General features: G+C 43.0%; 1 protein-coding gene across 1 annotated transcript in view; it reads left to right on the top strand.

Moving 5' to 3' along the window:
* The window catches only part of LOC122790047 (membrane transport protein XK-like), a 236911-nt gene that overhangs the window by 63718 nt on the left and 149079 nt on the right, over positions 1-24114 (top strand). The gene's annotated exons all lie outside the window — the stretch shown is intronic.

Here is a 24114-nt window from a genome sequence, read left to right as displayed (position 1 = left end):
GAATCATTCATTTGTTTGCATAGTTTCTTGATAGGAATTATCTGTTTTTTTGTTTTGCGCAGGAGTTGTTTAAGTTGGGACACTTGATTATCTGGTATGGATTATATCCTTATTCCGTCATTTGTTAAATTCAGAAGATTCATGGTGTTTTGTGCCCTAGGACAACTGATTTTATTTTATTTTTGTTTTACCTGATGCCGTTTTAGTGGCCATGTTATGGCTTTTTGCACAAGTAAAAATACATTTCATGGACATTTCTAATTGCTAAACCCATTCGTTGTTAATCCATGATGGTGGCATTGTGGGATAAAGCCCTGCCTAGCCTAGATGAACTGAGTTCTTCTAGCGGCTCAGCTGCTTGACAGAGCTGGCAGGGAGGATGGGCTTGTCTATCCTGAGGAGAACTGGCCTCATGTTACAGCAGCCCTTTGGAGGAAGTGGGCAGGCATGTGGCTCACCAAGCCAATGATAGTAAGTGACCTTCAGTGTACAAGTGCACGGGAGCATGCAGTTAATACAGGGAAGGCACTCTGGGTTCCCACGGTGATGTGGGTTATGTATCACTCTGCCAAGGGGAAGGGTTTAGGATATTTAGTAAAAATGCCCTTATTACTGAGATGCCAGTGAGTAAGAACCGAAGTAACAGTCATGGCTGATGAAAGACTCTTCCCTCAGATGGCTGTCACTTTGATGGATCTGGTTGTGACTACCACCACCTTTGAATGAATAGGGTATGGTTTGATTAGGGGAAGCTTGATGGGTGGCAGGCATAGGAGCAAAACAATAAAGTTAAAACAATTCTGTGCTAAATAATGGTGCTGCTTGGCCACACACATACAGATTCAACATTCCAACATTTTGTATTTTATCTTTGAATGTTACTGAGGCTTTCATCAAGTCCTTGATGTTTGTCTCCAGATAAAGCTTTAGACAGTGTGTTCGTTTCCTGTGAAGGTAATTGTTTAAGCAGTCTCTCAGTGATGTCAGCAGAAGTAATGGATATCACCTGATGCAGTGTCCACGTCTGTATCTGACTTTTCTTCCGCTACCTCTGGAATAATCACAAGTCTCTGGGTCAATTTGTTGCTAGGTTATGTATTCCTGTGCTGCGTACTTATTGCAGATTCACTCTTAAGCATGCTGACTGGGCTGTCTGCCTTATGCATTGAAACAAATTTTCAGTGTATCAGTTTGCATTTTGTATTTTTCAGCATGCCATTTGCAAATCCTAACAATATGGCCTTTCTATGTGATTTTGGGCAGCACTTTTCTTTAAACCAGCATTCATTCAAGCAATGCAAGATTTTATCATAACAAAACTGGGGCTTTAAACAGACTGAGTAACTGCTTTGTTACTAATGTACTCAGCCAGTGTATGTTGCAGCTGTGTAACATCCCATCCAGCAGTTTTCATGGACACTGAGATTTGCCATGCTTTACCAAAAACTTAAGTCCCATCTTGAAACTTGTCATTTTTTAATGTCTTTTGCCCCTAACTGCCTATCAGCCATCAACGCTTGTGTTACCCAACCAGCATATTTGTTCTATGTGGCTGCGACATATGCTGACCGGTCTCTGTGACTGTGCCTTAGTCAGACCCTCGTGAAACTCAGTGCTGTGCTGTTCAGAAATTGTTTCATCCATCGGGTTCCTAAATCTAATTATGTTATTTGTTTGCTCAGTTTTTGTCCTGCAATACAGCTTGCTTAAATCTAATGAGACTACCTATGTACAGAGGCATGGAACGGCAATGAGTGGAACTTGTACCCCATTTCTAACACTTTAGTTTTTTTTATTGTGGGTGTACATGCATGTATTCATATGGGTTTGTCATTAGGAAGTTGATATTATGGCCAGTTTATTGATGATCTTATTTTTATATGAGAAGCGGGTACGGATGACTTTGAAAATGTACACAGCACTTTGTCAATTAATGAGGCTGGCTTTAAGATGTGTTATGAACTATGTCATAACATCATTTCTTGTTTAGATGTTCAGTTATAATGTATTTTAAATAAAAAAGTAAAAATTGTACTTTAGAGGAAGTGTACTGCAATAAAGTCCCTTTTTCTGGTGGCTAGTTCTATCTTATCCCAAACATTTAAAGGTCAGTGCTGTGTACTAAGTTTAAATGGACCCATGATTTAATTTTCGGTCAGTTAAGATTTGCTCTATGTGGTAAACAAGGTTCAGGATAGATTTTAGTGTAAGGGGACACTGGAATGCAGTTTTCTTGGAATTAAGTTTTGGTTCATCTGTCTTTCTTTCAAGAAAAAGTTAATTGGGGTAATGGGAATGATTTTTTTTTAGGGGAGGATAGAGAAGACATTTATGTAGTTCTCAGATATGCCACCTTTACATCTGAAGCAGTCAGAACTGTGAAAACAATTGGAATGTCTTGAAGAGTAATTCTGCATTGAGACAGATTTTGTTATCCTGTCCCAAGGTGTCCTGTAGGTAAGCTAGGAATTGGGTATCATGTTAGTTTCTTATGTCATTCAACCTGCCAATTTATATTTTGGTAATGATGAGATATTGTGGACATTGTAATGTTTGTAATAAAGTTCCTTCTGCAAGTCAGGTGTGTAGCAGTCAGAGGGATGAGACTTATAAGAATGTTTTCACATGTGGTATTAGGCAGATTAAATTTACTCCGTCTGTTTTCCTAGGAAGTGGTACATTAGGAGAACAAAACAAAGTGCGGACAGGATTCAGTAACACTTAAGGGGCATTCATACTGATGTTAAAATTAATGTCTTTGCTATTCATTTCCATGATGCTCATAAAGAGGAAGTAGCATCATTTAAGTGTTTGGTGTGGAGAAGGATTTCATTACATGGGGGGGGCGTGGAAAAAGCTTTACGTTGAACTCCTGGATACCTTATGACATTTCATACTTTAAGATCAAAGGGACTGAATATTGACTTAGCTGTTTGTATTATTGTGAATGTTTATTTATTTGTGAAATGTTGAATTTAATATATTTTTATGCTATCATTTTATTGGCATTTCCTTTATTAAATGTTTTGATTTGATTGGTTAATTAGGATTACAAAATTATTGTTGTTTCTATAGCAGTTGCCTGTTGAAGGTACTAAACCAAGATGTCAGAGAATTACAACTCAAAAGCCACTTTATTGTGTGTGTGTGTGTGTGTGTGTGTGTGTGTGTGTGTGTGTGTCGTTAATATGGTGGATGTTGCAGTGTTCCACAAGACTTAACACTGCAGGGCAGAGATGGGACTCTTTAGCTTATGACTGATTTACAACCCTCTCACTCCTCCCAGTACGTAATCTGCAGTATTGGCAATGCATGAGGAGCAATGGGTTGCTTTGTAAGTCACTCTGTAGACAACAGCCTGTGCCTCCCAAACTCTGTCTTCCTTCCAGCCCCCACTAGGGGTGTTGCCAAGCAGTTCAGAAGTCCCCCCCCCACGAAGGGATAGTTGAGTTGACCACTGAATGATCAAATCCTCCCATCTCCTTGGCGAGTTACCTGATACTCTGAGCTGTACATGAACTGGAGTTAATACTATCATGCAGACATGATCTGCTGTTGTGTATTCAGGCTGGCAGCATAAATCAGCAATACTTTTACAGTAGTAGGTGAGATGCCTTTTTGTCCTGTAACGAGATGCCTTTTTGTCCTGTGGCCCTGGAAACCAATCTGCTGCTATGTGTCAATGTCTGGTGCCCTCCTATCCCAGTATTTCAGGCTGGCATCCCCCAATACTAGCAGCTGAATACAGTGATGCTGCTTTCAGTGAGTTAGTTGATGTTCATCGTATTACCCTGCTGCAGTCATCACACTTGGGTTATCCTGCCGTCAGGCGGTCCCGCAGTCGGCCCGAATTCCAAAGTCTTGGTCCGGCGTCGGTTGCTGTCGCTTCTTCCCTGACGTCAGTGCGCCAGGGGTGTATAAGAGGCATCCGACACCATTTTCTTCAGTCTTTCTTACCACGTGGTGCCCGAAGCAGAAGCAGTTCGCAAGTGCCGGTCGGCTGACACCTGAGATTTTCGAATCGAATTTCAGTCCGAAGTCTTCATAAAGCTAAGTACCCCATTGGGGAACCTTTATACCTCATAAGGACTTCCACTCTTATTGCATTCCTTGCCTAGGCCCAGACCACGACATCACTAGTTGTCGGTTTTGTGCTAGGTTCAATAAACGAACTATTAAGCGTCGTTTTGATTGCGCTCGACAGTACTTCGGTAGACGATTTAATTATACCATGCCGTCAGAGCTTACGACGACCGTCATGCATAAAAAACGCAAGGATAAGGACAGGCAGCCTAGACCTAAGCCCGACTCCGAGGCCTCTGCTGGGCCTGTCGCCGGTTCCCCAGTTTTCAGCGAGGCGCCTATGCAGCCCCTGACAACCGCAGAATTTGAGCCCCCAACAGCTTCGGACTCTCAATCGGAGCTTACTAGGCCCACGCAGCCTGCTCTATTAGACCCTACCGACGTCTCAACACAAGGAGAACCCAGTGCTGCAGAATCACCTTCGACTTCTGAGGGTGTTTTCAGACCGACTACACTCACCATTAAATCTTATGCTAAACTTAAAACTCCTTTAAAACCTAAAAAATCGGTGCATCAGTCTCCAGTTCAAGGCCCTATGCCTAAGAAACAGATGCTTAAGATGGCTGAAGACTTGATTACTCTAATCAGGGGATCCCAACCCCCTCCAGACAAAAGGCCTAGACAAGAGAAGGATTATGCCTCCTCTGACCAGGTCTCCATTTCCTCAGATTCCTCTCAGGAACAGGATTACTCTTTCCCTCCTTATAGGTTCATAGGTTCATACTAGGCTATCTGCCCTAGGGCATTTATAAGCCTAGCCAGAGTGTGTTTGGCTTTCGCCACCCATTTTAAATTAATTTTGCTATGCCCTTTTTCGAGGTTAGTATACTGTGCCTCTGTCTAACAGTGACACAGAAGTGATACCCAGGGTAAACCTACGATCTCCCATCCACTCATCAAGATTCCTCTTGAAGAGAGTCAATGAGGGACTCTGCCTAACCTGGACTGGGATTTTATTCCAGAGTGAAGGGAGCCTCTGGGTTATGAATCTGTCCCTCCAGCATGTCCTATTTATTTCAGTGCTGAGGTTCAAGTCTCTCGAGCGCGTAGCTCGATGGGATTTGGATTTTCTGAGGTGCAGCATGTCCATTTAATTCCGGGTTGGACATGGCTTTATACGTCAGGCACAGATCGCCTCTGAGCAGGCGGTATGCCACTGAGTAGAGCTGGAGTTTCTTTAACCAGGCAGCATATGGCATCTGTTTGAGCGCTATGATCCTCTTGGTGAGGTACTTTTGGGGTCTTCCAGTTGCTGCAGGTGTCTGGTAAGGTACATCCCGAAAGGGGCATTTTACTCAATTATAGGCCTGATGAGGGATGAGTAAAGAGGCACGATGACCTCCCCTGATCTAGATGTGAATCCCTTCATGATTAGGTGGGCTATATAAAATGTTTTTCGAACCACTTTGGCCACGTGGTTGTCAAATGAGAGATTGCTATCAACTTGGGTCCCCAGGTCCCTAATTACTTCTTCTGTACTTAATGGATTACCACCTATGTGGTAATTTGTGGGCACTTTGTTTTTGCCAAAGGGATGACTATACACTTTTGGCGTTTAGCTTGAGGCCATGGCTCTGGCACCAGTTGTCTGTTTCTATGAGGCCCTTTTGGAGGATGCTTGTGTCGGCTGGAGAGTTGATTATGGCGCCCAGTTTGCAGTCATCTGCAAACTTAGTCAGCCACAGTCCTTCCATGTTGGCCTGTACCTCCGAGAAATATATACCGAACAAGAGAGGTCCCAGGACTGAGCCTTGTGGGATGCCACTTGTAACTGGTTTGGAGTCTGACATGGCTCCAGCAATTCTAACCATGTGGGTTCTGTCCTTGAGCCAGTTTGCAACCCATCTAGTGACATAGGGGTTTATATTTAAGCTGGTGAGCTTATCTGTAATGTCCGAGTGGGGTATTGTATCGAAGGCTTTTGCGAGGTCCAGGTAGGCTGTGTGGACCACCTTCCCCTCGTCAATGGCCTTGGTGACTGTTTCAAAGAAATCAACCAGGTTTAAGAGGCAGGATCTGCCCTTAACAAAGCCAAACTGGGTAGGATCCAGTGTCTGTAGGTCCCCAATATCTTTATTTATGAGGTCCATGATGATCCTTTCCATGGCTTTGCAGACTAAGCTAGTCAGGCTTATGGGGCGATAGTTTCCAGGATCCATTGAGGCACCACCTTTGTGGAGAGGGACCACTGTTGCTGTACTCCACTCTTTGGGTACATATCCTGTAGTAAGGCTAAGATTGAACAGTAGTTTTATGTTTGGGTTTAGCTCTTCTTGGAGTTTATGTAGGACGCAGTCCGGGACACCGTCTGGTCCCATTGATGCTGTGTTTTTTGCTTTGGAGAGGGCAGCTCTTACCTGAGCATCTCAGATGTCAGGGGGGCAGCACTCTGCTGGGATAAATATTTGCCCTTTTGGTGGGGAGGGGAAGATTCTGATGCTGAAGACTCCATCCCCTCAGCATCCCCCCCTGAAGACTATTCCTTCGGGGAAACTTTGCATTCCATGAGGGAACATTTCCACTGGGAAGGCCAGGACTACTCTGACTCAAAGAAAAGGCTCCGAGAGTTCCTTTTACTTCCCCAGCATAGACTACTTGCCATCCCTCCAGTTTTGGACATTGTGGATGATGTTTATTTAGAATCCAGTCTAAATCCAGATTCTCTACCTCCTGCTCCAGCCAAACCAGACAGATACTATAGAGTACCTGACTCTCACAAATTCCTGGCAGCACTCTGCTGGGATAAATATTTGCCCTTTTGGTGGGGAGGGGAAGATTCTGATGCTGAAGACTCCATCCCCTCAGCATCCCCCCCTGAAGACTATTCCTTTGGGGAAACTTTGCATTCCATGAGGGAACATTTCCACTGGGAAGGCCAGGACTACTCTGACTCAAAGAAAAGGCTCCGAGAGTTCCTTTTACTTCCCCAGCACAGACTACTTGCCATCCCTCCAGTTTTGGACATTGTGGATGATGTTTATTTAGAATCCAGTCTAAATCCAGATTCTCTACCTCCTGCTGCAGTCAAACCAGACAGATACTATAGAGTACCTGACTCTCACAAATTCCTTTACAAAAGCCCTGTTGCTGATCCAGAAACAATCTCCCAGGGTCCTAAAGGGGCTAAGGCTTCTATGACTAAAAACCCTGTACCCTCTGAAAGGGACTCCAGAGCATAGATAGGTGGGGAAAGAAGGTATACATCTCAGCTACCCTAGCCATGAGAGCATTAAATTGTCAGTTCCACATGCTGAAATATCAGCAATTCCTAATGTCTCAATTGAAGCAAAAGATGAGCATGCATTCTCAACAACCTGAATTCAAGGAAATGCAGGATCTGCTGCATGCAGCTGAGCAGGTGGGCAAACATACTTTACAATGTGGCTTTGATTCACTGGAAGCTTCCTGTAGAGCAGCTGTCACTGGGTCTGTCATACGTAGGCATGCATGGTTAAAAGAACAAGCCCTGCCTGACCATGTTAAAGCAAAATTATTGGATGCACCTTTACAGCAGGATGTTTTATTTGGTGTCAAAGCAGGGGAAGTTCTGAAGAAAATGGAGGTTAAAGCAAAGTCTATGCAGACCGTCAAGGATTTTTTACAGGTACAACCACCACATTTCAGCAGAAATTGGCCAACAAAAAACTGGTCCTTTCCAGCTTCTGACAGACCACAGAGGGGCAAGTACAGACGCCCAAGGGGCAGAGGCCAGTCACAAGGCCCTTACAAACCTCGCCAATGGGGTGCCGCAACCCAGAAAGGAGGAGAAGACAGACCCCAAACTACTAGAAGACAAACGCAATGACTTAACCCTCAAACTGCCAAGCAAAACTCTCTTGGCAGCTCCCTTGGGAGGAAAATTAGCACTTTTTGCAGACAACTGGCATATCATCACAAAAGACAAATGGGTCCTGGACATTGTCTCACAAGGATTCAGATTCCATTTTCACACCTTGCCAAGGATAAAAGGAATGCCAAACCTGCCACAAAATCAATGGGCAGAGGCGCAAAAACAAATTACAGCTCTCATGGACATGAGAGCCATTCAACAGGTACCTATACAGGAGCAAGGACAAGGATTTTACTCAAGGCTCTTTCTAGTCCCCAGAAAGGACAAAACATGGAGACCCATTCTGGACCTTTCAATTCTAAACACCTTCTTGCAAGTACCCAAGTTCAAGATGCTAACACTACAGCAGCTTCTTCTCATGTTGGGCAAGAATGCTTGGCTAGTAACGTTGGACCTCAAGGAGGCATACCTGCATGTCCCTATCAAACAATATTGCAGAAGATACCTCCGTTTTATTGCAGGTTCAACCCATTACCAATTCTCTGCACTGCCCTTTGGCTTATCTACTGCACCCAGGGTCTTCACAAAATGCCTGGCACCAGTAATTGCATACTGCAGACAAAGAGGAATTCAAATATACCCATACCTGGACGACTGTCTTATTCAAGCAGAAAGCAAGGACATTCTTTTACAACATCTGGCATTTGTCAAACACCTTTTAAGTTGCCTAGGGTACACAGTAAACGAAAAGAAATCAAAACTAGTGCTCTCACAAAACATAATATTCCTGGGTGCCAGCTTGAATACAACGGCCCAGATGGCTTACCTCACGCCAGACAAGCAACAACAACTGACTCAATACTTCAAAATAATGGCAACAAAGACCCAGCTCCCTGCAAGAAAAATTCTGCAGGCCTTGGGATTCATGGCATCTTGCATTCTACTAATACCATTTGCAAAACTGCAAATGAGGAAATTTTAATGGTACCTGAAAAGCGTATGGACTCAACACAGCCACAGCTTAGAAACAATGATACCACTCATTCCCTGCCTTCAACAGGAGTTTCTATGGTGGGCACAGGCATATCACCTCAACAAGGGTCAGCCTTTTACCGTACCCACAGCCAGGCAAACTATAACAACAGATGCATCGGACTATGCCTGGGGAGCGCACATGGCAGGACAGTGCATTCAAGGTAAATGGACTGCAGATCAAAGGCATCTGCACATCAATCAAAAAGAAATGCTAGCTGTACAGAATGCCCTAACAGCTTTCAAGGTCCTCTTACACCCAGGACAACTAATAATAAAGACAGACAATACCACAGTAATGTGGTACATAAACAAGCAAGGGGGTACACACTCCTACCCTCTATGCAGACGAGCAATGACCTTGTGGAACACAGCACTGACTTACCAAGTTCAATTACAAGCACAATTCCTGCCAGGAAAGAAAAACACATTGGCAGATGACCTAAGCAGAAACTTCATGGATCCCCACGAGTGGAAACTGGATCCACAAGTATTTGCAATGATAACTCAAAAATGGGGACGCCCAGACATAGATCTGTTTGCCAACCCCCACAACTACCAACTTCAAAAGTTTTGCACAAGGACATTCCACCCGCAAGCTTGGAAATTGGACGCCCTCTCATTCAGTTGGAAAACATTGATAGTGTATGCCTTCCCCCCACTGCCTCTAATAGCAAAGGTGCTGCTGAAAGTCAGATTAGAGAGGCCACAAATGATACTCATTGCTCCAGATTGGCAACACCAGCACTGGTACCCAATACTAAGGAACATGGCCCACGGCCCACCTTGGATTTTACCACAAATTCCCCACTTGCTCACCCAGCAAGACAGTCAGATTCTACACAGCCAGCTCAAAACTTTAAATCTGGCTGCATGGCAAATCACCTAAATAACCAGCCAACAACTCTATCTAAAGCTGTTATGGATGTCATTCTGGAGGCCAGGAGGCCCAGCACCAGGAAAGCCTATGCAGACAAATGGAAAAGATTTTGCGCCTGGAACCAGGCTAAAGGCCAAAATCCCCTTGAGCCAGACATTCCTCAGATTCTACAATATTTAACTGAGATGCTGCACAAAGTACTTTCTTTTTCATCTATTAAGATCCACGCCTCAGCGATTTCAGCTCATTACAACACGGATCCTCCTTTATTTTCGCATCCACTTCTAAGACAGTACCTCAGAGGGGCCAAGAACATAAGACCGCCCAGGAGAGCACCAACACCAGCTTGGGATCTCAACTTTGTTCTGGAAAAGCTTAGACTGCCGCCTTTTGAACCAGCTTTCTCAGCTGACTTAAAGTTTCTATCATGGAAGACTGTCCTGCTGCTAGCAATAACTTCAGCCAGAAGAGTCTCAGAGCTACAGGCACTAATGGCAGTGGAGCCTTTCCTCATTTTTCATCAAGACAGAGTCTCTCTATGAACTAACCCCTCCTTTATGCCAAAGGTGGTATCCAGTGTGGCCCTAAACCAAACCATTCATTTACCCACCTTCTTCCCAAACCCCCAGAACAAAGGAGAAAGACTCCTGCACTCCTTGGACATTCACAGGCAGCTACGTTACTACTTGGATAAAACCAAGGCTTTCAGAAAATCTGATCAGCTCTTTGTATTCTATGCTACAACATCACTAGGAAAAGCTATCTCAAAACAGACCATTTCAAAATGGATAGGACATTGTATACATTTCTGCTACACTCATCATGGTAATTCATGGTTCCTGCCACCATCAGGTCCCACTCCACCAGGGCTGCAGCTACATCTACAGCCATTCTCAGGGGGGTACCAACCAAGGATATTCTGGAAGCTGCAACTTGGAGTTCAGTGCACACCTTCACCAGACACTATGACTTACCTCTATACTCTAAGACTAGAGCTGGCTTTGCCACTGCAGTTTTGCAGGGTCTACTAGCTTCTTCAAACCCTGTTTAACTCCACCACCCATCCTTAGCTTTGGGATTCAACCCAAGTGTGATGACTGCAGCAGGGTAACACGATGAACATAGTACAGTTTTGTACCTACCATAAATGTAGATGTTCGAGTGTTCACCCTGCTGCAGTCCAGGTTACCCTCCCTCCATCCCCTCTGAACTAGCTGAACTTATCTATGCCACTCTATCCTATACAACCTCTGTGGTGTATTTGCTTGTGCCTGAAGGTATTGTTTTATTTATATATATATATATATATATATATATATATATACATATTGTCTACCTATTGGGGGCACCTGACATCTGGGGCAAGAAAAGCTGAAGAAAATGGCGTCGGATGCCTCTTATATACCCCTGGCGCACTGACGTCCGGGAAGAAGCGACAGCAACCGACGCCGGACCAAGACTTTGGAATGTGGGCCGACTGCGGGACCGCCTGACGGCAGGATAACCCACGTGTGATGACTGCAGCAAGGTGAACACTCTAACATCTACATTTATGGTAGGTACAAAACTGTACTTTTTGTCACTTCCTCTCCTGTATTGTGGACCTGAGCAGTTATGCACATATGGATGGTTAGGATGTCGCCCTCTCTCCAGTTTGATCACTAACACCTGCATCACCACTTGTCAGTCTCCACTGCGAACCATGATGTCAGTACACCCCACACCCTCGTCCCTGTTAAAGAGAAGCATGTGTAAGCCTTGTCTGTCCTCTTCACTCCCATTTAACCTGCCCACTCCTGGGCCTTAAGTCAAACCTGAGTCATCACAGTTATAGGCAGGGCTACACCTCCTGTATAGGACTTTAATTTGTCATACGTTTCTCATTGTTTTCCACAGCTTTGGTTAATTGTTAATTCTGTGCTGTTTCAGAGACTGCATTTTTGCCTACACTTTATTTGTTGTGTTGTATTTCATTTCATATAATTTTCAGGAAAAACAATGTTTACATAATTAAACAGCTCCCACCCACCCCCCATCGGTGAAGACATAGGCTTTATGGCATCTTCTTAGGTTCTCCTGCCTAACTACAGGAGGCTGAAGGGATCACATGTTGGTGCCTCATCCAATGAGCTTCATTTCTGTCACATCCTTCAAATGGCTGTACTGCTCTGTCCAAATTAAAGGCATGAGCCCTGCCCAGTGTAATATGTGAACACATTAGCACTTCCCATCTCATTCTTGTCCATCAGCCTTTACAGTGTTCGCTCAGCAACACATTTGACTGTATTTTCCTTAGGTTGTGTCACCCTGAGTCCCTTAAGATAATGTATAGTTATCAGTGAAATTAGTTTAACATTCACTTGGAAGGTTGTGATCATGAACAAACATTGTAACCTCTTGCTCATTAATTTCTACCAACAGTTAAGAAGGGGAGGAATGGAGTATCCTAGTAAAATTAAAGTCATGTTAATTGAGCTATTCTCTGTTCTGGGTAAAAAGACATGCACACCTGTCTGCCTTCACATGAGCATGTGTAAGCACGCGTGTGTGCACACACACACACACACACACACACACACACACGCATAGTGTACGCATGCATGCATGCACACACCCTTACATGCACGCATTCTCTCCGACCCCCACACACACACACACACACACACACACACACACACACTGTCACACAGCTTATCATATCCTGTAGGCCATGATGCAACAAAATGTTCCTGTTTGAGACAGGCTGTGGTAATATTTACTGCCTAACATTTCTACGCTTTGAAAAGTTTAGTACGTGGTAATTGAAAACTCTTTTGAGAATACATTTTTGTTAAAAGTAGCTCATTTCTATTTTTTTAATGCGCGAACTTGTTTTCTTACATTGGTCTCCATTTCTAGAAGCTATCTGGATGTGTAATAATTACTGATGCTTTTTCAGGCATGTGATGAGGCAGCAGCTTCGTCCGAGTCACCACAATGCACAGAAACTACTGAGCTGGGAGTCTGTATCCTAGCAACGCAATACAGCTTTGTCTGTTTACCCTTGTTCTCAGTAGTACAAGCTAAGTAAAGTAGCAGCAGTAACAGACTCTGTGTACCAACTATCCCGACAGGGTGACGAGGCAGGGACTAATGCCAGACTGTTTCCATTTCAGCTCGCTAGGCATTCATTTTTTCCCCATATTTGTCTGCATAACATGACCATAACTGGAAAGTTATTTTTCCAACCTGAAAAATCCTGGTTAAGCAAATATTGATCTATACAGCAACCCCAGTATTCTCACACAGTATCACGTAGAGGTTTTACTGGGGTAAGCCTTTCTGCATTGTCCTTTTTAGCAGTGCCGTGTCTTTAGTTATAAGGAAGTATACAGTGTTAAATAAAGATGACCTCATCTGACCAGCTTGCTCACTGTTAAAATATCTTGTGTATTTCACATCCTTTTCCTTGCTTTCATTGTGCTTTTCCAGAACATTCTTGCTCCATCTATTTTCATATTACAGCCATTAGAAAGCTACTGCTGTTTTCAGACAATTCTTTACGTGCTTAACCTAGTCACATTTCTCTCAGATTTACTTTCTCCAGAAAACAATGCATCTTCCACAATTTTAATGTACTCTTCTATAATGACTTTTGTGTTATTCTGGCATGCATAAGAGTATTTATAAAGTGGCTAAAAAGCATCATCATATCCTCATTCACACACACACACACACACAGACTTTTTTCTGCGTGCTAGTGAGTTTGTACATAGGTTAAGAATCTGCAGAGTTTTATTTGCTGTTCAATAAACCACCTCTCCGTTGTGTTGCATAATTGTCAGGAGTGCATACACAGTCTCTTCGTCACCAAACGTTTATCTCTCTGGATATGGCACCATATCTCTCAACTGTCCAAAATTTCACATAATGTTTGGATTTTTGACTCCTATTCTGTCTCTCATAAAATTCTGTTTTTCTGGCAAGTCATTGGTAAGTCATTGATGCTTTGAAGTCAGAAAATAATGACAGATGTTTGAGTTATGGACTTCATACCCTTCAGAAAATCCACGCTAATGCAAGACATGTTGTTATGTCAACTTTCTAAGTTTGTAAGAGCAGTATTTAAAAATTGTCCCTATTTTTGGTCCTTTGTCCCCACATTATTTATGGCTTTGTCCAGATTTCTTACTGTAAGAGGTTGTCAGGTATGTATGGCACCTCTGACCCCATCTCTCTGAATTAGCCTACTAATTACCCCACTGTGTAACTGAGCTACTCTACCCCCTAATATTATTACTCATTACTGTATAAGATACTCTACCCCTAATGTTATTACTCATTAATCTATAAGATACTCTACCCCCTAATATTATTACTCATTACTCTATAAAATGTCCTCCCCGTGGTTGGGTGTGCATTTGAAAGACATGCGTAAATGGGCGTGCCTTTGTTGAAGGTTGGGCATCGAGCTGGCACCTCGGCGTTTCGTAAAAATCTACTGCCAATCATTAGCGGACCGGAGTTCCGCTGTGGCAACCCCTTACCGGGGAAAAAGCCGAAAGACAAACAACAACAACTCTATGATACTCTTCCCCCTAATATTATTACTCATTACTCTATAAGATACTCTACCCCCTAATATTATTACTCATTACTCTATAAGATACTCTACCCCCTAATATTATTACTCATTACTCTATAAGGTACTGTACTCCCTAATATTGTTCTACTCATTCCTCTACCCCTTGTTTGGGTCTCTGTTAGTACTGTTTCCACTCATAACCTGGGATTCTTGTGCTTTGTGTTGTTCTTCATACAAACTCATGGCTGCTGTGTTTTTTATCTCTCTATTTTTGCTTGTTTATATAAGATTTGTTAAGTGTGAGTGGTTGAACTGAGCTCATAAATCCTGTCAGGGCAAGGGTAACGGATGGTAGTTGGAGTGTTTTAGTAGAAATAATAGAAATATGAAAATAAGTTGACATATATAAGGGTCATTAGATTTCTCTGGAAGATTTTCTCTCACTTCCGTAACTGCTGCACTACACACTTGGATGCATACTTGTCAACCGTCCAGATTTTCACAGAATGTCCACATTTTTACCTCATATGTTTGGTCTGTTCCTCATAAAATATGTGGTTTTTAGGCAAGTCACTGAGGATTGAAGTTACAAAAGAATGACATACATTGAGTTTCAGACTTCCTATCCTTAAGAAAATGCACCCTAACACAAAACCTGTTATTCTAGCAACTTAAAATCAGAGAAAATCTAAAAACCTGTCCTTATTTTAAGGCTTTTGTCCACCCTTTTTGTAGGCTTTGTCCAGATTTCTTGTGCTAAGAGGTTGAGAGGTATGCTTGGATGTAATTCAGTAAAGGGAAGACTTTTTTCCCTTGTTTATTTATATATTACCAAAAAGCACTGAGGACAGATGGTTCTGAGCTGGAGCTTATAGTAACCTGTTCTACCTGAATCCTTTCTTGTTTTTCTGTTGACCAGTCTACCAATTATTCTACCTGTGGAGTTGGTAACAAGTTTTTCTAGTATGCTATTTAGGGCTTGAGTGAGGAATGGAGTTGAGGGAAAGCTGTTTCAAATGGTGTAGGTTACAGGTCACATCTGTTAAAATCTTATAATCTGGTTCACATCATTCAGTGATTTTCCTGGTTGTAAGTCATGTGACCCTTGATGTCAGGTATTTAGAAATGCTCAGGCTGCAGGCAGCTCCAATGTCTGTGTCCCTTGCGTATAAATCTTAAAGCTGTGTATTGTATTAACGTACTTCCAAGGCTAGCACATGAATATTTATCATTAGAGAATTCACTGTAAATGACTTCATTGATATTGTTTCACCGGTACTGGATTTATTCATCTAAATTCATTAGTAATATAGAAGAAAGTATGTCGCCTCACAATAAGACGCTGTCCGGTTCGATTCTCAGCTAGAGCGTCTTCTGCGTGGAGACATGCGTGAGTGGGCGTACCTTCGTTGAAGGTTGTGCGTCAGGGCTGGTAACTCGGCACATAAAAATCAACTACCAATCATTAGCGGACCGGAGTTCCGCGGTGGCGACCCCTAACCGGGAAAAGCCGAAAGACACAAACATTGCTGCCCCATCCCCTTTGTTATATTACTAATTCCATGACTGAATGTTTTGAAAAAGACTCAACTTATGGCAGTTTTTAAATTGTATGTTGGGGAATCACAACCTCAAAATACATTTAAAATTAGTAATAATCAACGGACTGAATGGATACTGACTAGCATGCTGCTTAGAAATGCTGCCAGATGTATAGTTCGTGCCTGCTGACTTTTATCAGTAACATCCTCTGCATTGTATATGTCTGTATTCCAGTTTCTGAGGTCTGCCAGCTTCACTTTTTCTGGAAAAAAAAAATGGGAGCACATCCCTTTTGCAAATGAATATTTTTTCATGACCCCCTCCACATTCTCTCCCTTCTCTGTAGTCAGAGAGTGATTGTGTCTTTCGGCTTTTATTTGTCAATAAACTCAAATAGTGTAACATTAACAGATGACAAAATAAATAAAATAATAATAAAATCAACTAAAATAAAACAAGATTTAATACATTTGCATCAGGCAGGTCTTCTCAAAAAACAATAATGTAAATCTAGAGAGCAACAGAAATAGCTGAACTAGTAACACAGTGACTTCAAAGATAAGTTAATCATTGCAACAGATGTAAGCTATAATGTAACAAAATGGTTGCAAATGAAGCTCAATAACCAGATATTTAATGGAGTCCAGTAGCCAGTTTAAGAAAGCATGCATAACTAGCTTGTGGAAGGCAGTCACATCCAAGAAAACAAGCAAGGTTTATTGACAAACACAAATCTATAAATATTGTTTGAATTTATATTCCGCCAGGTAACAACACAAATACCCTAGAGGACATCCTCCAGTGGCTGCCCATAAACTGCCCACAAGAAACCATTGTTCTCGGAGATTTTAATACTGACTGGAAACCCTGTTCCTCAGACTTCCGTACCACCCACATAAATTTGTATGGCTTTACCCATGTCATATCCTCCCCCACTAGAATCAGTAAGCCCAACATCAAAGAAAGTATACGAGACTGGATTCTCATAAACAACCACCCCCAAATGTATAAAGCAGGCACCCAACGTGAGGAAATAAGTGACCACTTCCTCACTTACATACTCGGACAAAAAACTGATCCCCCCCCCCCAACTGTCTACCTTCAGAACTATTAGGAGCAATAAGAACTTTAATCAAACTAAATTCCAAAATGAACTTCAGTCATGCAACTGGTCTTGTCTAAAACTGCTTCCATTAGATGAAGCAGTTTCGTACTTTTAACTCCACATTTATTACTATCCTTGATAACCACACACCTACCCATACTATCAGAACCAATAAAAAAGTAGCACCATGGCTGTCTAAAGAAACTAGACAAAAATTGTACATAGAAATAAAGCTTGGGCCTCTTGGAGAACCACTAAATCCCCAAAGGACCAACTTATATATAAACAACTAAGGAATGTTACAAAGAAGTCTATTGTCCTAGACATAAAAACTATTACTGTAACCTGCAACAAAATCAACTACAAAAATGTTGGTCTAGTATAAATAGTCTTCTCCACCCAGGACATTCTACTAACCCTACCCCCTCGACTACCCTCCAAAAAACTCTGGAAAATATTGCTAACAGCTTTAACACTTTCTTTATGGAAACTATTCAGTCCCTTGCCAACCAGCTAGCTCCCAATACCCCAAATCTAACTGACCCCACACCCACTCACCTCTCCTTCAACTTTCAACCAGTACCAACATCATTTATCAGATCGTTAATCAAGAAACTGAAACCCACCACCCTATTGGCAGACCTTCTCCCCACAGAATGTCTTCAAAAAGCTGCAGACGTAGACATAATAGCATATTCCATTTCAATATTAATCAATAGAAATATCTCAGAAGCTCATATCCCCCTCCATCTGGAACATTTCCCACATTATTCCTCCCCGTAAAGGGGGTAGTTCCACTGAACTATCAAATTACAGGCCTATTGCCATCCTATCACCCTTGGCAAAAATTATGGAAAAATGTATCCATAAGCAATTCTTACCCTACCTCAATTTGAACAATCTCCTAGCCCCCTCTCAGCACGGATTTAGACTGTAGTACAACCTTAGTCCTTCTTTCCTTCTCTCATGCAATAAATCAAAACCGTAACAATAACAAGCTTTCCTCTACCCTCTTTCTAGACCTAACCAAGGCGTTTGATATGGTAAACCACCAGCTACTCCTATGGACACTAAAAACTCTCTCCATAGATAACCTGGCAATTTGCTGGTTTCATTCCTACCCAAGTGGCAGACAACAAGCTGTACTATGGAAGGATAACTTATCCTTCTTATTACCGATCACCCTTGGAGTCCCTCAGGGGTCAGTATTAAGACCCCTCCTATTCTCTGTCTTCATTAATGATCTGTATACAGTCATCCCAAATGCAACCTACATTCAATATGCAGATGACTCTACCCTAATATGTTCTGCTACCTCCCTGATAGACTTACAGACTTTATCCCAAAATACCTTTAACAAAGTTGAAAACTGGCTCACTGATCGGTGTCTACTATTAAATCCAAATAAAACAAAGCTGTTACTCTTCACCCCTACTCGTAAGGTCCCTTTGCCATCATTTACCATAACTTCCCCAGAACCTACTACTAAACTATTAAGTGTTATAGTCAACAGTAATCTTAAGTTTGATGCTCACATCGATCGAACCATTAAAACAGTCAATAAGAAACTCAGCTCTTTATTTAAGATTAAGCCATTCCTAACCCCATCTGCTAGGACTGTGATTGCCCGTACACATTTACTGTCAGTCCTTCTTTATGTCTCTCCTATTTATACAAACCTAAATAAATCTGATCTCAATAAACTCAGTAGCTGCTATAATACTATTGCCAGATTTGCCACAGGTTCAGCATATAGAACACATCACTGTCTTAACCTTAGATCCCTACGCTGGCTAGAATTACCCCATCTACTTCAGTATAACCAATTAATAGTTGCTTACAACGTTCTCTACCAGCCAGATATCACTCCCATAACCAAAAATATAATCATCCCCTACAGTAACCTAAAAACACTCCACTCTTCTAACAGAATGCTAGTACAAACTGTTAAATCCAACAACTTAGCTAGTGAGTCATTATTTTCCAACTCTGATAGCAAAACCTGGAACTTACTGCAGTCCACGTCTCTTAAAAAAACACCTAAAAATTCACTGGTTATGCCCCTGTACAAACCCAGACTAACCTACTCACTATTCACTTTGTATCACTATACCCTGGCTACATGTAGAAACTGTCTTTACAATGAGTCTGAAACATCAGCTGTTTTACAAGAATGATTACGTCTCATTTCTAATGGATTGTACTACCGAACGGTACGGCTAGTAGTTGCACAACTATGTCCTAAAAATGTATGTGTTCTAGGATAAAATTTAATAATTGTAAAGTTTTTCTGTATGTATTCCAGCAAATCAGGAATATGTATCTATAGGTTCTTGTATAAAAATCTATAATTGTAAAGTCTTCTGTATCTATGTACATGTGGAGCTTTTCTCCCCGGGCCTCCACTGAAAATGGACCTGTATCCAGTCAGACTTTCCCGGTTAACAAATGTAAAATAAAATAAAATAAACATTGTTTTTGTAATATGTTTAGGAATTTAAGTATTATAATAAATGTGAACTTTAAGGAAAAACACTGCACTTCATCAGACTTCAGTCCTCCATGATGTTAGACCCCTAAGTCCTTATGGATAGGTATGAGATCTGTCCTGCTCACTTCTGCCTGTACATTGGTCACTACACATGACATTCAAGAGAAAAAAACTTCCACTTTGAAATCCCTGAAACTGAAGACCCAGTAGATCTCAGTACACCTTTCATTATTGCGACAATCAAAAATAGCTTGCCTGGCAGGAATGGGTTGCAAAACAATTGCAAGCTGTCAGCCTGACCACTACTGTTATTGCCTTTTACAACTAAAATAAAATAATATTACTGATGAGTATAATAATAATAATAATCATAATATGTTAAGCATGTAAACTCTCAGGACTCCGTCACTTTTCAGAGTCAAACCAGAAGCAATGTCTGGTTAAGTAAAGGCAACTCTATCTTCAAAGTCATTAAAAGTCTTATAGCCATCTTCAACACTCCTGCAAGGTTATTCAAAAGCATAGTTTACATGTTAACTGCCTGACATTTTACCCAATTTTGCCATGCCTTAATAGAAATCCTAGTCACCAACTTTACTAATATAAGGACACAGGCAACTGTCATTCATTGCATTCTTATGGAAAGGCCTTTTAAACTCTGGGTTGACCAATATTCCTGTTTTTGGACTACACATTACGGACTGGGTTAAATGAACATATCCCCACTCTTCAGCCCAAATTATGACAATGGGGTACCTGAAAGACCCGTGTTGGGACCTCTGTCCTTTATCACATTTACCAGGCACAGATACAATATGCAGCTGAATTATATATCACCCTGCTGCTTTGAAAGTCACTTACACCTGCGCAGAAAGCTGGTTATTGTGCAATCACCACATTCTAACCAAAACAAAACTTACCTTGTTTGGAGTCCAGGTCTTTGTAAGTGATTCCAAATGACTACAGTTACTCAGCTATGAAACTATGAATGTGCACAGGAATGGTGTTCTTGGTTTTGTTTTTACTGGTACTTGAAATGAAATTCCAAAACCAGAAAATTAATAACAGCTTCTTACATTTCAGCTCTTGTTACAACTGCTTCAACATCTTTTGCAAAGCTACACGATTAACGGGTACACTTTATGAGTGAAGTTTTTCATTTGACATTGTTCATTCTTGCTCATGACAAGTTTTTTTTTTGGCTTGTGCATTTCTTGACACTGCAAATATTCCCATTACTGGTAGGTACAGAGGTGGGCAGGATCTGTACAGAGAAAACAAGCAAGGTTTCAAACTGTATGTGGTCATGAACCTGCATAAAGGCATTTAAGTCAAGCAACCTCACAGAAAATCCGAAAGTCACACAAAATCTGTAGAATGAACAGTAGGTTGTAAGCAAATCTATGCTTGTGGAGGCAGACGGCATGAATTAACAAGACATAAAACTGCATTTAGTGACAACCAGAGTCATTTGTTAAAAATGGTCTTCTCCTGGCACCACAGCTCCTTTGTCAGCAAGCCAGTTAAGCAACAGTACAGAGCATCAGCAATTTCAGTGATTCCACCTCTGCAATGGGACAAGCATCTCTCCCTCAAGATACAAGCACTTCCTATAATTTATAGTAATGACTAAGGCCAATCTCTGACCAAATGGGATATGTTAATTCCAGCACAAAAAAGGGAAACTGGCTAGGCATAAATTGGCAGACCAGGGCAGGTACTTGCCTATGAATCTATAAAATAGCACAGACGTATCTAACAGAATCATAACAGCAAAACTAGGAGGTTCTGTATCAGCGTATGCTTCTAGTATCAGAAAAGGAGAGCTCCAACATTTAGTCCTTGCACCCTACTCTTCTGCATATGCATAAGTAAACTCCTGCTCGACCTACCCGTTACCGCCATTGCTATATGCAGATGTTATGGTCTCACTTTGTTATAAAATACAACTAAAATGTGACTAACCACCACTCATTTCTTGGCTTAAAATAACCTAATTTTAAACTCTTCATAAACAAAAGCCATCCTTCCTCTATGGTACAGTCAGCTGGAGCCCTGACTGTAACCCAGGCTACCAGGCTTAAATTAGGGGTCCTGACACTGGAAGAGCTAGTCAGGGAGGGGGATGAATGAATGAGTATGGCCCAATCACATTTTCCAGGGTTGGGGAGGGTGTTTTTTGCACTCGGAGTCATACTAGGTTGTGTGATTTTCCCCGGTGGAGACTAGGGAAACCACTGCTCATGTTTTAGGTGGAGTGTCAAGGCTGCTTGGATGCCACCAATCTTTTGGAAGTGAGGGGAGGTCTTCTGCAGTCAAACCATTGTATATTCCCCCCCTGCTTTTGACTGGTGTGTGCGGTAATTAAGGTGTAATAGTAAAAACACAAATCTTGAACCTGCCATGAGTGATGTTTCAGTGATGGTCCTTCTCAGTCAACCATCGCCTGGGTGATGGGGAATGGAATGACAGAGAGGAGGCTGATGATTGGCTGTCAGTACAGAGAAGAGTTAAAAATAAATATATTAAAACTGGGGCATTGTGTGTTAGCTGTTTTTCTGAAGGGAAAGGTTTTCGCTGAGGAGCAGCCCATCATTTATGCCAAAGGATGCAACTGTCTATCCTTCATCAATCTATAGAACTTTCCATGTTCTGCAGACATTATTCTAACCAGGAAGAGTGCCTGCTGCCTTGTACAAACATCTGCAGGCGGCATACCAAGGCAGGGAACTGACCCATCTAGAGGCAGCTTACCTGGGAAGGACAGTGATCCATCTAGAGGCAGCCTACCATGGGAGGACACTGATCCATCTGCAGGCAGCTTACTAGGGCAGGACACTGATCCATCTGCAGGCAGCTTACCAGGACAGGACACTGATCCATCTGCAGGCAGCTTACCAGGGTAGGGCACTGATCCATCTTGCAGGCAGCTTACCAGGGTACGACACTGATCCATCTGCAGGCAGCTTACCAGGGTAGGGCACTGATCCATCTGCAGGCAGTTTACTAGGGCAGGGTACTGATCCATCTGCAGGCAGCTTACCAAGACAGGGCACTGATCCATCTTGCAGGCAGCTTATCAGGGAAGGGCACTTGCCTATCTGCAAGCAGCTTACCAGGACAGGGCATTGATCCATCTGCAGGCAGCTTACCAGGGCAGGGCACTGATCCATTTACAGGCAGCTTACCAGGGCAGGGCACTGATCCATCTGCAGGTAGCTTACCATGGCAGAGCACTGATCCATCTTGCAGGCAGCTTACCAGGGCGGGGCACTGATCCATCTGCAGGCAGCTTACCAGTTCAGGGCACTGATCCATCTGCAGGCAGCTTACCAGGATAGGGCACTAATCCATCTGCAGGCAATTTACCAGGGCAGGGCACTAATTCATGTGCAGGCAGCTTACCAGGGCAGGGCACTGATCCATCTGCAGGCAGCTTACCAGGGCAGGGCTCTGATCCATCTACAGGCAGATTACCAGGGCAGGGCATTGATCCATCTGCAGGCAGCTTACCAGGTCAGGGCACTGATCCATCTTGCAGGCAGCTTACCAGGGCAGGGCACTGATCCATCTGCAGGCAGCTTACCAGGACAGGGCACTGATCCATCTGCAGGCAGCTTACCAGGGCAGAGCACTGATCCATCTGCAGGCAATGTACCAGGGCAGGGCACTAATTCATGTGCAGGCAGCTTACCAGGGCAGGGCACTGATCCATCTGCAGGCAGCTTACCAGGGCAGGGCTCTGATCCATCTACAGGCAGATTACTAGGGCAGGGCATTGAGCCATCTGCAGGCAGCTTACCAGGGCAGGGCACTGATCCATCTGCAGGCAGCTTACCAGGACAGGGCACTGATCCATCTGCAGGCAGCTTACCAGGGCAGAGCACTGATCCATCTGCAAGTAGCTTACTAGGGCAGGGCACTGATCCATCTGCAGGCAGTTTACCAGGGCAGGGCACTGATCCATCTGCATGCAGCTTACCAGGGCAGGGCACTGATCCATCTGAATGCAGCTTACCAGGGCAGGGCACTGATCCATCTACAGGCAGCTTACCAGGGCAGGGCACTGATCCATCTGCAGGCAGCTTACCAGGACAGAGCACAGATCCATCTTGCAGGCAGCTTACCAGGGCAGGGCACTTGCCGGTCTGCAAGCAGCTTCCCAGGGCATGGCATTGATCCATCTGCAGGCAGCTTACCAGAGCAGGGCATGGATCCATCTACAGGCAGCTTACCAGGGCAGGGCACTGATCCATCTGCAGGCAGCTTACCAGAGCAGGGCACGGATCCATCTGCAAGTAGCTTACCAGGGCAGGGCACTGATCCTTCTGCAGGCAGCTTATCAGGGATGGGCACTGATCCATCTGCAGGCAGCTTACCAGGGCAGGGCACTAATCCATCTGCAGGCAGCTTACCAGGGCAGGGCACTGGTCCATCTGCAGACATCTTATCAGGACAGGGTACTGATCAACTGCAGACAGCTTACTAGGGCAGGGCACTGATCTGTCTGCAGGCAGCCTACCAGGGCAGGATGTTTATCTGTCTGCAGGCAGCCTAACAGGGCAGGGCACATATATCTGGATGTGTGCAGTGAGGGGATACATTTATTTTGATCAAATGTTTTTGT

This window comes from Protopterus annectens, chromosome 15.part0 (assembly GCF_019279795.1).
Source record: "Protopterus annectens isolate FY-2018-M chromosome 15.part0, PAN1.0, whole genome shotgun sequence".
Lineage (NCBI taxonomy): Eukaryota > Metazoa > Chordata > Ceratodontiformes > Protopteridae > Protopterus > Protopterus annectens.
This window is presented reverse-complemented; position numbering and strand designations above follow the sequence as displayed.